The sequence below is a fragment of the Artibeus jamaicensis genome, unplaced genomic scaffold (genome assembly GCF_021234435.1).
Source record: "Artibeus jamaicensis isolate MK-2021 breed Jamaican fruit bat unplaced genomic scaffold, CSHL_Jam_final contig_457, whole genome shotgun sequence".
In the NCBI taxonomy this organism is placed as follows: Eukaryota; Metazoa; Chordata; class Mammalia; order Chiroptera; family Phyllostomidae; genus Artibeus; species Artibeus jamaicensis.
Window position 1 is genome coordinate 1,276,453 of NW_026521840.1, and position 11,515 is coordinate 1,287,967.

At 40.5% G+C, this 11,515-nt stretch overlaps 1 pseudogene; it reads right to left on the reverse strand.

Annotated features, from left to right (window-relative positions):
• Nucleotides 1-266: 266 nt before the first annotated feature.
• On the reverse strand, nt 267-1,232 carry LOC119056296 (mitotic checkpoint protein BUB3-like; annotated as a pseudogene).
• Nucleotides 1,233-11,515: the final 10,283 nt, after the last annotated feature.

The following is an 11,515-nucleotide window of genomic DNA, read 5'->3' on the forward strand; positions in this document are numbered from 1 at the left end:
AGAGAGCTCAAGCTGCTCAGAAAAAGTGACTGGGCTTGCTGGGAGAAAAACAATTCTTTGACTACTGCACAAGGACACCAAGACTCCTCATCCTACACAAAGTCAACATGAAAAGGTGCAGACAAGTTTTGTCAAACAGAAAACAGAGAAATCCACATACTAAGTAATGTATGTACAATGACTACAATGCATCCCTTAGGGGTTAAGAATGTATTTGTAGGAGGGAAAACAAATCTTTCCATAGAGAAAGCACTTTCACAAGATGATTAGGTGGACTTGGATTTTGTTTCTGCATCTGTCACTTGGCAAATGAAGATACCATGTTCAGGATGTTCTGTGTCATCCATTTCATGCATACATGATGATGCTATTGCAAGTGTAGTTTCCTCACGACTGAAGGCAAGTGATGCGATGCTGGTGGGGTACTGGTGGAACTTGCACAGTCACTTTTTGCTAAATGGATCCCGGCTATTTACAAATCCATTAGAACCACCTATGGCAAATGTATTGTAGATATTGTGAAAGGAAATGGCATTGACTGGGTAAATACGCTCAATGTCATTTCCTTTTAGTCTGTGACACTTGAAGGCATACATCTTCTGTACCTCAGGGTTTGGGTCCAAGTACTCAACTGCCCCTCAGCCTTCAATAGAGCTCAATACATAACTCTGCTTGTTTGGAAACATTTGGATGCAGTGAGTCTGGACTTCCAGTGCTGCTACATGTAGCCTATGTTCCGCAGGTCCTACACCAACACTCTGCAGCCTGCAGTGCCCACAATCAGCCTGTCTCCAGACACTGAAAGTGTATACACCTTTTCAGGCTGAGAGAAGGTCCCAGCATTACAAGGAGTTCTGGGGTCTCACAATTTTACTGTCTGATCTCAACTCCCAGTAACCATCGCATTTACTTCTGGACAGTATTTAACACATCTGATAGGGGCATTCATGGGCTCCAAGAAGATTTTCTTGATCAGTGTTCAAATCACGAATTTTCAATTGATGATCTAATCCCCCACGCCAGGCATGTGTTGGATCACAGAAGGCACAGTCCAGGAGAGCGTTGGTGTGCTGGTACTTGAGCTGCATGGAGTTGGCTGGAATATTGTAGGGGTGTACTGATGTGTCCCAGGAGGAGAATAGGAGGAATTGGGAGGTGTTGGGGCTGAACTTCACTGAAGAGATACCATCCTTGGGTGGCTGGTTCAGCTTGAACTCCTTAGAACCAGTCATCTTGAGTTCCCTTCAGAATCAACTTGGCCACTGCTAGCTGCCAACTCACTTCACTCCCCAATAAATAGCTTTAAAAAAACATTTTACCTTGTATTATCTGGCCTTGACTGGAGCTCTCAAGTATACTACTTTCCTGAAATCTCATAAGTTACCTATTTATTAGCTTAATTTTGAGATGTAGAAATGGATAGTGAGAAAAAAATAGCAATTTACCCAAGGCAAACTGGGTAAATTTGCCACACCTAGCAAGTGGCAAACTGGAATTCAAATCTAGGTGTTTGAACTGCAGACTCAATGTTCTTGTCACTATAACACAGGCCTCACACGACAACCTGAAATACCTGTCATTAGTCCAGAGCCACTGTGAGAGTCTTTGATTTTTTTTTCAATTATTCTAGTTGTAACACTGTTCATCAGTAAGAGACACTTGGCCATCTACATCATAGCATCTGTTTTGGAGTTAGAAAAGTTTAGGTTAACAAACAACAAGTGTTGGAGAGGTTGTGGAGAAGAGGAGACCCTAATCCATTGTTGGTGGGATTGCAGACTGGTACAACCATTATGGAAAACAGTATGGAATTTTCTAAAAAAACTTAAAATGGACCTGCATTTTAATCCAGCAATTCCACTGCTGGGATTATATTGGAAGAAACCTAAAACACCAATCCAAAAGAGCCTATACACCCCAATGTTCATAGCAGCACAATTTACAATAGCCAAGAGCTGGAAGCAACCTAGGTGCCCATCAGTAAATGAATGGATCAAAAATTATGGTACATATACACAATGGAATTCTATGAAGCAGAAAGAAAGAAGGAGCTCCTACCCTTTGCAAGAGCATGGATGGAACTGGAAAGCATTATGCTGAGTGAAATAAGCCAGGCATTGAAAAACAAATACCATATGATCTCACCTTTAACAGGAACCTAAACAACAAAACAAACAAGCAAGCAAAATAAAAACAATGACACTGAAATAGAGAACAGGGGGACAGCGACCAGAGGGGAGAGGGGAGGGAATTTCAGGGGAAAAAAGGGAAGGATTTACAGGAACTAGTATAAAGGACTCATGGACAACAACTAAGGGGGGTGGAAATGGGAGGGAGGTGAGGAGCATGGGGGGGTGGGCTGGGATGGGAGTAAAAAACAGAAAACTGTACTTGAACAATAATTAAATAAATTTAAAAAAAAAGAAAAGTTTAGGTTAGACATTGGAAATTCTGAACTGCCTATTACCACACAAATTGTGATGGTTGACACTCTTTAGATAAGACTTTGAAAACTGACGCATCTAAATATAGGGCAAGAATATTAAAGAGGAGTGTCCTGGTGACTAATCTGGAGAGAAGTATATAAGAATTAATTGCCTCTATAATCAATGCTACACCAAATTCTAGCCTCCTTGTTCTAGATGTATAGCTGTTGTATAAGCTGAAGGGTTTAGCTTATATTTTACTCTGTCCCCACAAAATGCATCATCCTTGCCCTTGTTTTAGTCAAAGAAAATACTAGGGAGATTGAGAGCAGAGCCAATGCAGTAGTGTGTGCCAGATCAATGATTCCAGAGACACCTACCCCAGTCTGAATTAAAAAATATGTATTTCAAAGAAATGTAGTTTTGTTTCTTTCAAATATATGCAATGAGCTATTATAAATTGGTTCCTTCTTCATTCCTTTCCCGTACTAGGGGAATAGATGGACCATTGTAGAAAATAGATTAAGAAAGATTGATTAGGTTCATTTCAGTTATTTTTGTCACAGATGAAAGCATTTGTAGGACTCTGACCGGGAATAAGATATAGGGAGTGAGGAGTGGAACCATTTTTCTTTTCTTAATCTTTAAACAACTCTTTGGAACTCCTATGTTATTTATATTGTTTACTTGAAGCTAAGCAGAGGTCTTCTTTAGCTCAGCCTGTCTAATGATAATAAATTGGAAATTAATTAAGGTTTTTCTGTGTAAAACAGCCCTTGTAGACTGAGGTGATAACTGAGTTGAATTTGATATTTCTTAGCCAGAGCCATATTGTATATTTTTGTAGATTGCTTCAGAAGCTCTACCCTTCATAAATTGTCACATGACATTTGACTCCTGCCTCTGTCATTTACTCACTGTTTAACTTTAGGCAAGTGACATGACCTACTTGAACCTCAGCTCTTCATTTGTCAAATGATGCTAATTATAGTGTCTCCTTCATAAGAATGTCATGAGGATATTACATAAACTAATACACGGAAAGGGCTTGAGACAGTGCCTGGCACTTAGTAAGTTCACAATATGTGTTTAATTATCATTACAGTACAAAATGAATCTCTTGGTAGGTCCAAGTTTTTTCCCTGGTTTTTCTCAGAACACATTTGATGTGTTTGAATATCTATAGATGTTCAAAGGTATTCTTAGGCTTATATTTATCCTGTTGAATCAGTGGTCCCTCCATTCATATAAGTTCACCATGTCCTTTCCTACCTCCGCACTTTCACTCGTATTCACCTCTCTGCCTGGAATGCCCTTCTCTGATCTTACTTCAGGGGTCTTTTAAAATGTTACCACGTCTGTGAAGTTTGTAGTTGAAACAGTTCAAATTAACTTTTCTTTCCATGGCATAGACTCCAAAATTCTTTGGCTTGGAGATGGAAGGGCACTATATCATCTGTATCTTTTCTGGCTCTTTATGTGTCCTCACTGAATAAGTTTCAAACCCTCAAGCTAGCATACAAGGCCTTCCTCAGGCTGCCTTAATTGCCTCTTCTACCTTGCTTTGTGCTATTCTTTTCTTTGTATACTTTATTGTAGGACACATTAGCCTCCTTATGTTCCTGGACTACACCACATTCTTTCTCATCTTGGAGCTTGTACCTTTGCTGTTTCTTCTTCCTGGAATGGCTTTTCACCAATTATTTACTTGGTTCGCTTCTTCTAATTTTTCACCTCACCTCAAATGTCACTTCCTCTGAAAAGTTTTTTTTGACCATATTCAAGCCTGGTGGATTGGGTTCCCTTGTTATGTGTTCTCCCAGGTCCCTGTGCTTCCACATTTCTTCTCATATTCACCTGGAATTATTTAATTTCTATTTTCCACCATACTCCAAATGTCAAGAAAACAGACATTTTAGGTATCTTGTTCATCTCTGTACCCTGAGTGGCTCCTACAATGTCTATACCTAGAAAACACTTAACATGTATTTGTTGACCAAGTAAAGCTAGTTCCAGACTCACTATAGTGATGGAAATATGGAGGCACATAGAGAGAAAGGGATTTACTTAAGGTCACACAAAGACTCGGTGGCAGAGAAAATATTGTAGCCCAGTTGTGCTGACTTGTGATACAGTGCTCTTTTCTATACATGCAGTTCCACTCCAGTATTTGTTTCTTGTACATGCTTGTGGATTAGTCTGACTCCTGGACTTGGTTGTGCATTCCTTGAGGACAGGGATCACCTCTTATACCTGTGTTGTCTAGTGTGGTAGCTACTAGCTACATGTGACAATTGAAAATTAAAAACATAGCTAGTACAAATTGTGATGTACAGTAAGTATAAAATAAACATCACATTATACCTGGAATATATTATTATTTTTTACATTGCTATCAGTTTAAGATAATATTTTAGATGTATTGGGTAAAATAAAATATATTATCAAAATTACTTTCACCTATTTATTTCTGAAAATTTTAATCTGGCTATTAGAAAATTTGTGGCTCACATTATCTTTCTATTAGATGTACTTTACTGCTCTGTCATATATTTCTTTTTCCCATTTAGTGCCAAGCATAAAGCTTGTAGCCAGTTATAACTCAACACAGTTTTTTAAAATTTTTTAAATTTAATTATTTTTCAAGTACAGTATTCTGTCTTTTACTCCCATCCCAGCCCAGCCCCCACCATGCTCCCCACCTCCCTCCCATTTCCACTCCCCTTAGTTCTCGTCCCTGTGTCCTTCCTATTTGTTCCTCCAAATCCCTCCCCTTCTTTCCCCTTAAATTCCCTTCCCTCTCCCCTCTGGTCACTGTCCCTTTGTTCTCTATTTCAGTGTCTTTGTTTTTATTCTGCTTGCTTGTTCGTTTTGTTGTTTAGCTTCCTGTTAAAGGTGAGATCATATGGTATTTGTTTTTCAATGCCTGGCTTATTTCACTCAGCATAATGCTTTCCAGTTCCAACCAAGCTGTTGCAAAGGGTAGGAGCTCCTTCTCTCTTTCTGCTTCATAGAATTCCATTGTGTATATGTACCATAATTTTTTGATCCATTCATTTACTGATGGGCACCTAGGTTGCTTCCAGCTCTTGGCTATTGTAAATTGCGCTTCTATGAACATTGTGGTGCATAGGTTCTTTGATATTGATGTTTTAGGATTCTTAGGATATAATACTAGCAGTGGAATTGCTGGGTCAAAAGGCAGGTTGATTTTTATTTTTCTGAGAAAATTCCATACTGTTTTCCATAATGGTTGTACCAGTCTGCAATCCCACCAACAGCGCACTAGGGACCCCTTTTCCCCACAACCTATCCAACATTTGTTGTTTGCTGCTTTGTTTATGATAGCCATTTTGGCTGGCGTAAAGCGGTATCTCATTGTGGTTTTAATTTGCATCTCTCTGATAGCAAGCAATATTGAGCATCTTTTCATGTGTCTCTGGATCCTCTGTATGTCCTCCTTGGAGAAGCGTCTGTTCAAGTCCTTTTCCCATTTTTTTCCGGATTCTTCTTCAAAAAATATATTTTATTGATTATGCCATTACAGTTGCTCTATTCCCCCCTTCATTCCCCTCCACCCTGCGCACCCCTTCCCCACCATTCCCCCCTTTAGTTTATGACCACGTGTCTCAAGTTCTTTAGATTCTATATGTCCCCTACTATTCTTGCCCTCCCCCCTATCTATTTTCTACCTACCATCTATGCTACTTATTTTCTGTACCTTCTCCCCCCTCTCCTTCTCCCACTCTCCTATTGCTAACCCTCCATGCGATCTTCATTTCTTTCGTTCTGCTCCTGATCTAGCAGTCCTCTCAATTTGCTTTTGTTTTAGTTTTTTTTAAATTTTTTTATTAATTATGCTGTTACAGTTGTGCTATTCCCCCCTTCATTCCCCTCCACCCTACCCCCCATCCCCACCATTACCCCCTTTAGTTTATGACCATGTGTCTCAAGTCCTTTAGATTCTATATTTCCCATGCTATTCTTGCCCCCCATCTATTTTCTATCTACTGTCTATGCTACTTATTTTCTGTACCTTCTCCCCCCTTCTCCTCCTCCCACTCCCCTGTTGCTAACCCTCCTTGAGATCTTCATTTCTATGTTTCCACTCCTGATCTAGCTGTCCTTTTAGTTTGCTTTTGTTTTAGGTGTGGTTGTTAATAACTGTGAGTTTGCTGTCCTTTCACTGTTCAAGTTTCTTTAACTTCTTTTTCTTAGATAAGTCCCTTTAACATTTCATATAATAAGGGCTTGGTGATGATGAACTCCTTGAATTTGATCTTATCTGAGAAGCACCTTATCTGTCCTTCCATTCTAAATGAAAGTTTTGCTGGATAGAGCAATCTTGGTTGTAGGTCTTTGGTTTTCATGACTTGGAATACCTCTTTCCAGCCCCTTCTTGCCTGTAAGGTCTCTTTTGAGAAATCTGCTGACAGTCTGATGGGGACTCTTTTGCAGGTGACTGTCCCCTTAGCTCTTGCAGCTTCTAGGATTCTCTCCTTCATTTTAATTTTGGCTAATGTAATTATGATGTGCCTTGGTGTGTTCCTTCTTGGGTCCAACTTCTTTGGGACTCTCTGAGCTTCCTGGATTTCCTGGAAGTCTCTTTTTTTTTTTCCAGATTGGGGAAGTTCTTCTTTATTATTTGTTCAAAAAATTTTCTCCTCGTGGCTGTTCCTGTTCCCCTGCTGGTACCCCTTTAATTAGGATGTTGGAATATTTAAAGATGTCCTGGAGGTTCCTGAGCCTCTCCTCCTTTTTTTGAATTCTTGTTTCTTCATCCTTTTCTCTTAGGTCATTTTTTTTTCCTTCTGTTCCACACCTTTGATTTGAGCCCCAGTTTCCTTTCCATTACTATTGGTTTCCTGTGCATTTCCCTTCATTTCAATTAGTTTAGCCTTCATATGTCCCTCTAATTTTTGACTAAAATCAACCAGTTCTGTTAGCATCCTGATCACCAGTGTTTTGAACTGTGCATCTGAAAGTTTGGTATTTCTTCGTTGCTTAGATTTATTGGCTCTGGGGCTCTGAGTTGTTCTTGAGCCTTGTTTTGATCTGTTTGTGCCTGTTACAGATGAGGAGCGGAGCCTTAGGTTTTCACCAGGGTGGGGCCACCCAGGTCGCTGGTGTGACGCTTATGTGGGGGCGGGTAAGAGAAGGACAAAGGCAGTCCCTTCTGTCGCTTCCCGCCACTGGGGCCTGCGTCGTCTGTCTCTCTGCTGGCTCCTTCACCAGTGTATCTGCACACGAATGTGTGACTGCAGTCAGCCCTCAGTCCACCGCCTTGTGCCCTCAGTGGGTCCGCCCACGGCTGCTGGTGCATGTGGGTCGCGCACGCCTGAGTAGGTCCGGTGGATCTTTCCTGCCCAATCCTGCTTTGCTGCTGGCTCTGCCCCTCTTACTGGTTTGGCGAAAGGGTTTGTTGTTGTCAGACTTCATATAGTTCAATTTTCTGTGGTTTGGCTGCATTTTTGTCGCTAAAACTTTGTTGTTTTTAAACTTGGTTGTGCGAGAAGGTACAGTGCGTCCAGCTACACCTCCATCTTGGTGGAAGTCCCTTTGCCCATTTTTTAATCGGGTTAGTTGTCTTCTTAGAGTAGAGTCATGTAAGTTCTTTGTATATTTTGGAGATTAAACCCTTGTCTGAGGTATCATTGGCATTTATGTTTTCCCATACAGTTGGTTGTCTTTTTATTTTAATACTGTTTTCTTTAGCCATGCAAAAGCTTTTTATTTTGATGAGATACCATTCATTTATTCTTTCCTTTATGTCCCTTGCTCTAGGGGACATATCAGTAAAAAAGTTGCTGCATGAAATAACTCAACATACTGTTGAATGAAGTTGAACTGTAGTTTATAGGTTAATTGTTGCCAAATACCTTGTCAATATCACTGGGTTTGTGAGAAACCTCTCAGTGAACTCTCTGTCCCCAGGCCCAGATGTACATGAAGTTCTTCAACCCTGGCCTTGGGGTGCCCTATACATTGCATCAGCCTTTGGGTTTCCTTTCAGAGGAAGCCCCATTGCAATCATATACACAGCAATAACCAGGATTGAGGTGGAGTGTGTGGACACCATTCTCTTGCATGGGAAGTGGTATCAGAGTTGCAATTATCCTTGGGGCCTTTTCTTTGCAGGCTTCCGATAGGAGGTGGGGGTAGGTGAGCAGGGAGATGAACTCAGAGTTGAAGGGGGGCTTTCTTAGTTCCTTCGTGGAGGTGAGGTAAGCTATAGAAAATGGGGTTCTTGGGCTAAGGAGTTTGCCTGTGTTTACTTATGCACCAACACATTCATTTGTTCAACTCAGAATCTGGGGCAACTATTTTTCTCCTGGCCCTGTGAGAAAAGGAAAGAATCATACACAGTCCCTACTTTGGAAAGTTCTTGGCCTCCAGTGAGAGACAGATACATAAGTCTGCAGAATGGACAGTTTTTAAGGACTAGAAGTAGACAGAGCAGGGAGTAACTAATTTTGCTGAGAGGAGTAGTCAGAGAAGGTTTCCAATCACAATGAACATTGCTATTCTCTCTCTCTTTTTTTTAAGCTCTAGCTAAAATCCTTTTTAAAGGATTTTAAAGAACGTTCTTTAAATGCCCTACTTTTTAAAGAACATTTCTAAACATCACCACCTCTTCACCCTCTGCCCTGGAGAGTTATGCGTTTCTTACTAATATTTCTTACAGCACTTTGTACCTTTGTCAAATAACTTGTTTCATTCTATAGAAAGATATAGTTCCTCAGGTTCATGCCTGTGTTCCTCTCCCCTCTAGCCCAAGAATCCTTCTATGATGTGATAGCTGAGGCTCAGACAGGCTGTGCATGATTTTCAAGGGAATTTAATTAATGAGTTGGAGAGGTGGGTCTAAAAGCCAGGTGTTATAACCTGGGTTCTGAGAAATGGGAAATCTGACTAAAAAAGTTAGTGTTTTTTTCCATTTCAGCACTGAGTTAATAAATGAATGTGTCTACAGTGTGGGATCTAAGCGCCGCTTTCCTGAGCCCCTACCCAATTCTTTTCTTCCTCATCCCCTTTTATAAGCATAGCCAACTCAGAGAGCATCCAAAATGGGAAGACTGTGTACTTTGGGTGGACAACAGACCTAAAGGAAAAGTGCCCTTTTTGCTATTGCTGCAAACTTGGCCCTTCCTAGCATTGTTTGTGAATTAAAGAAGAACTCTAAGTGCCTTTTGTACTAATTTATGCCTTCTACATAGTAGAATGATTTACAGGTCCTCCTGGCTCCTAACGTTCTCTTTTATAGACCCATTGTGAAGCCCAAAGTAGCCACTGTTAACTATTACTTTAGGTGAAGACAATGTCTCCAGAAAGCCCCTGTTAAAAAAAAAAACAAACCAGTAGAGTACTTTAACTTATAGGTGGGAAAATAACAAAGTATGTAGGTGAATTTAATCACTACACTGTGAACAGAAACAATGGGATCCCTCCTTAAGAAATTGCCCACAGTACAATACTGCTTCCACCCTAGACTTTAGTAAGAAAGGAAAAAAAAAAAAAGGAACTGAATCTCTCTAGAAGCCAGATGTAGAGAAACTGGTCACGAGAACTAAGCCACTACATTATTCTGGTAGGGAAGTTTTCTGTAGAGTAGTATGAGTGCAAGTGAATACCTACCCTAACTTGTCCCTAAAGCCTCTAGGCCCTCACAGGAAAGCCTACTATGAGGAGGCAGGGATGGGGGGTTTATAAAGGAACCAGGAAATGTTTGAGTTGGAGAAGCCATGGAGATCATCTAGTCCAACTTCAGTTAGTTAAATGGAAAACCAAGGCTAAGGGAGGCAACACAGTTGGCAAATCTGGGACTAAGGCACATAACTCCTGGTTTCTGGGATACAGTTTTTTTCTTTTGAATTTGAATTTGTAAGACTGAATGAGACGTGTCCCAAAAGTATCCAGGAAGTACAATGAAAAACACATTTATTGAAGAAGATACAAGATACTAGAAACGTTGTACATACACTATGATGCCTCAGTCCCCTTCAAAGTAGGCACCTTGGGGTGTCACACAGTTGTCCCAGCATTATGATATTCTTGAGGAAACCTGGTTCATTGGTAGAGGTTTGAATCAAGTTATTACCAACTGCAGCATGATGTTCCTTCTACTCTGGTAGCAGAAGCCATGGATCGAATTTTGCCACAATGTGTTTTAAGCCAAGATCTTGTGTCAAAATCTCAGACACAGTAGATTTTGGAAGCCCCAGATCAGCTTCTAGTTCTTGCACTGTCAGTTGCTGATGTTCATTGATTGCAGCCTGTACATGTTCAACATTCTCAGATGTTCTGCTTGTTACAGGCTTTCCAGAATGTGAATTGTTTTCAACAGATTCTCTACCATCTTTGAAGCATTCATGCTGTACTTTTATTTGCACTGCACTCATTGCATCATCCCTGAAAGCCTTCTGAATTATCCAAATAATTTCCATGGAGGAATATTTAAGCTTCACACAAAATTTGATGCAGATTCATTGCTCTACTTACTCAATCACTTTGAATATGATGACCATACAGTACATATGCGCACTCCATGGTGTGTATGGCCTTCATTGACCAGTACAGTGTTGTCATTGTTCACACGTGCACATTCCAGTCCACTCTCCTTGGCTGCCAGGTTACATAAATGTTGTGCAAATCATTCTCGTTATATTAACAGTGCCCGAACTTTTTCTAGACAGACCTCATATGTAGGTTGGGTAGAGTATTCACAGGTGCTTGAGTACTTCCTGAGGTTCTAAAACTGCTATACAGACTAAAGACTGGGACTTGGGCACTGCAGTCATTGAAGGTGATCCCAAGCATACTCTTAAAGCATTGCAGTAATTGCCTCTTCCATCTGTCACATCATCAGGATTCACGATGTAGAGCACTGCATAATGGGAATCAAGCATTTTCCTGACCATGAATGGGGACTACCCAAAGATTGCAAACACAAGATGCTGTAAAGCCACCCATTTTCTTCTCATACCTTTCACATCTCATATGAAATCTGAAAGTCACAATTAAGGTTCTGGTACCATCTCTTCCTTCCCAGTGTCACCTTCTTTTCTTCCTTCTCTTTGTACTCAACATGG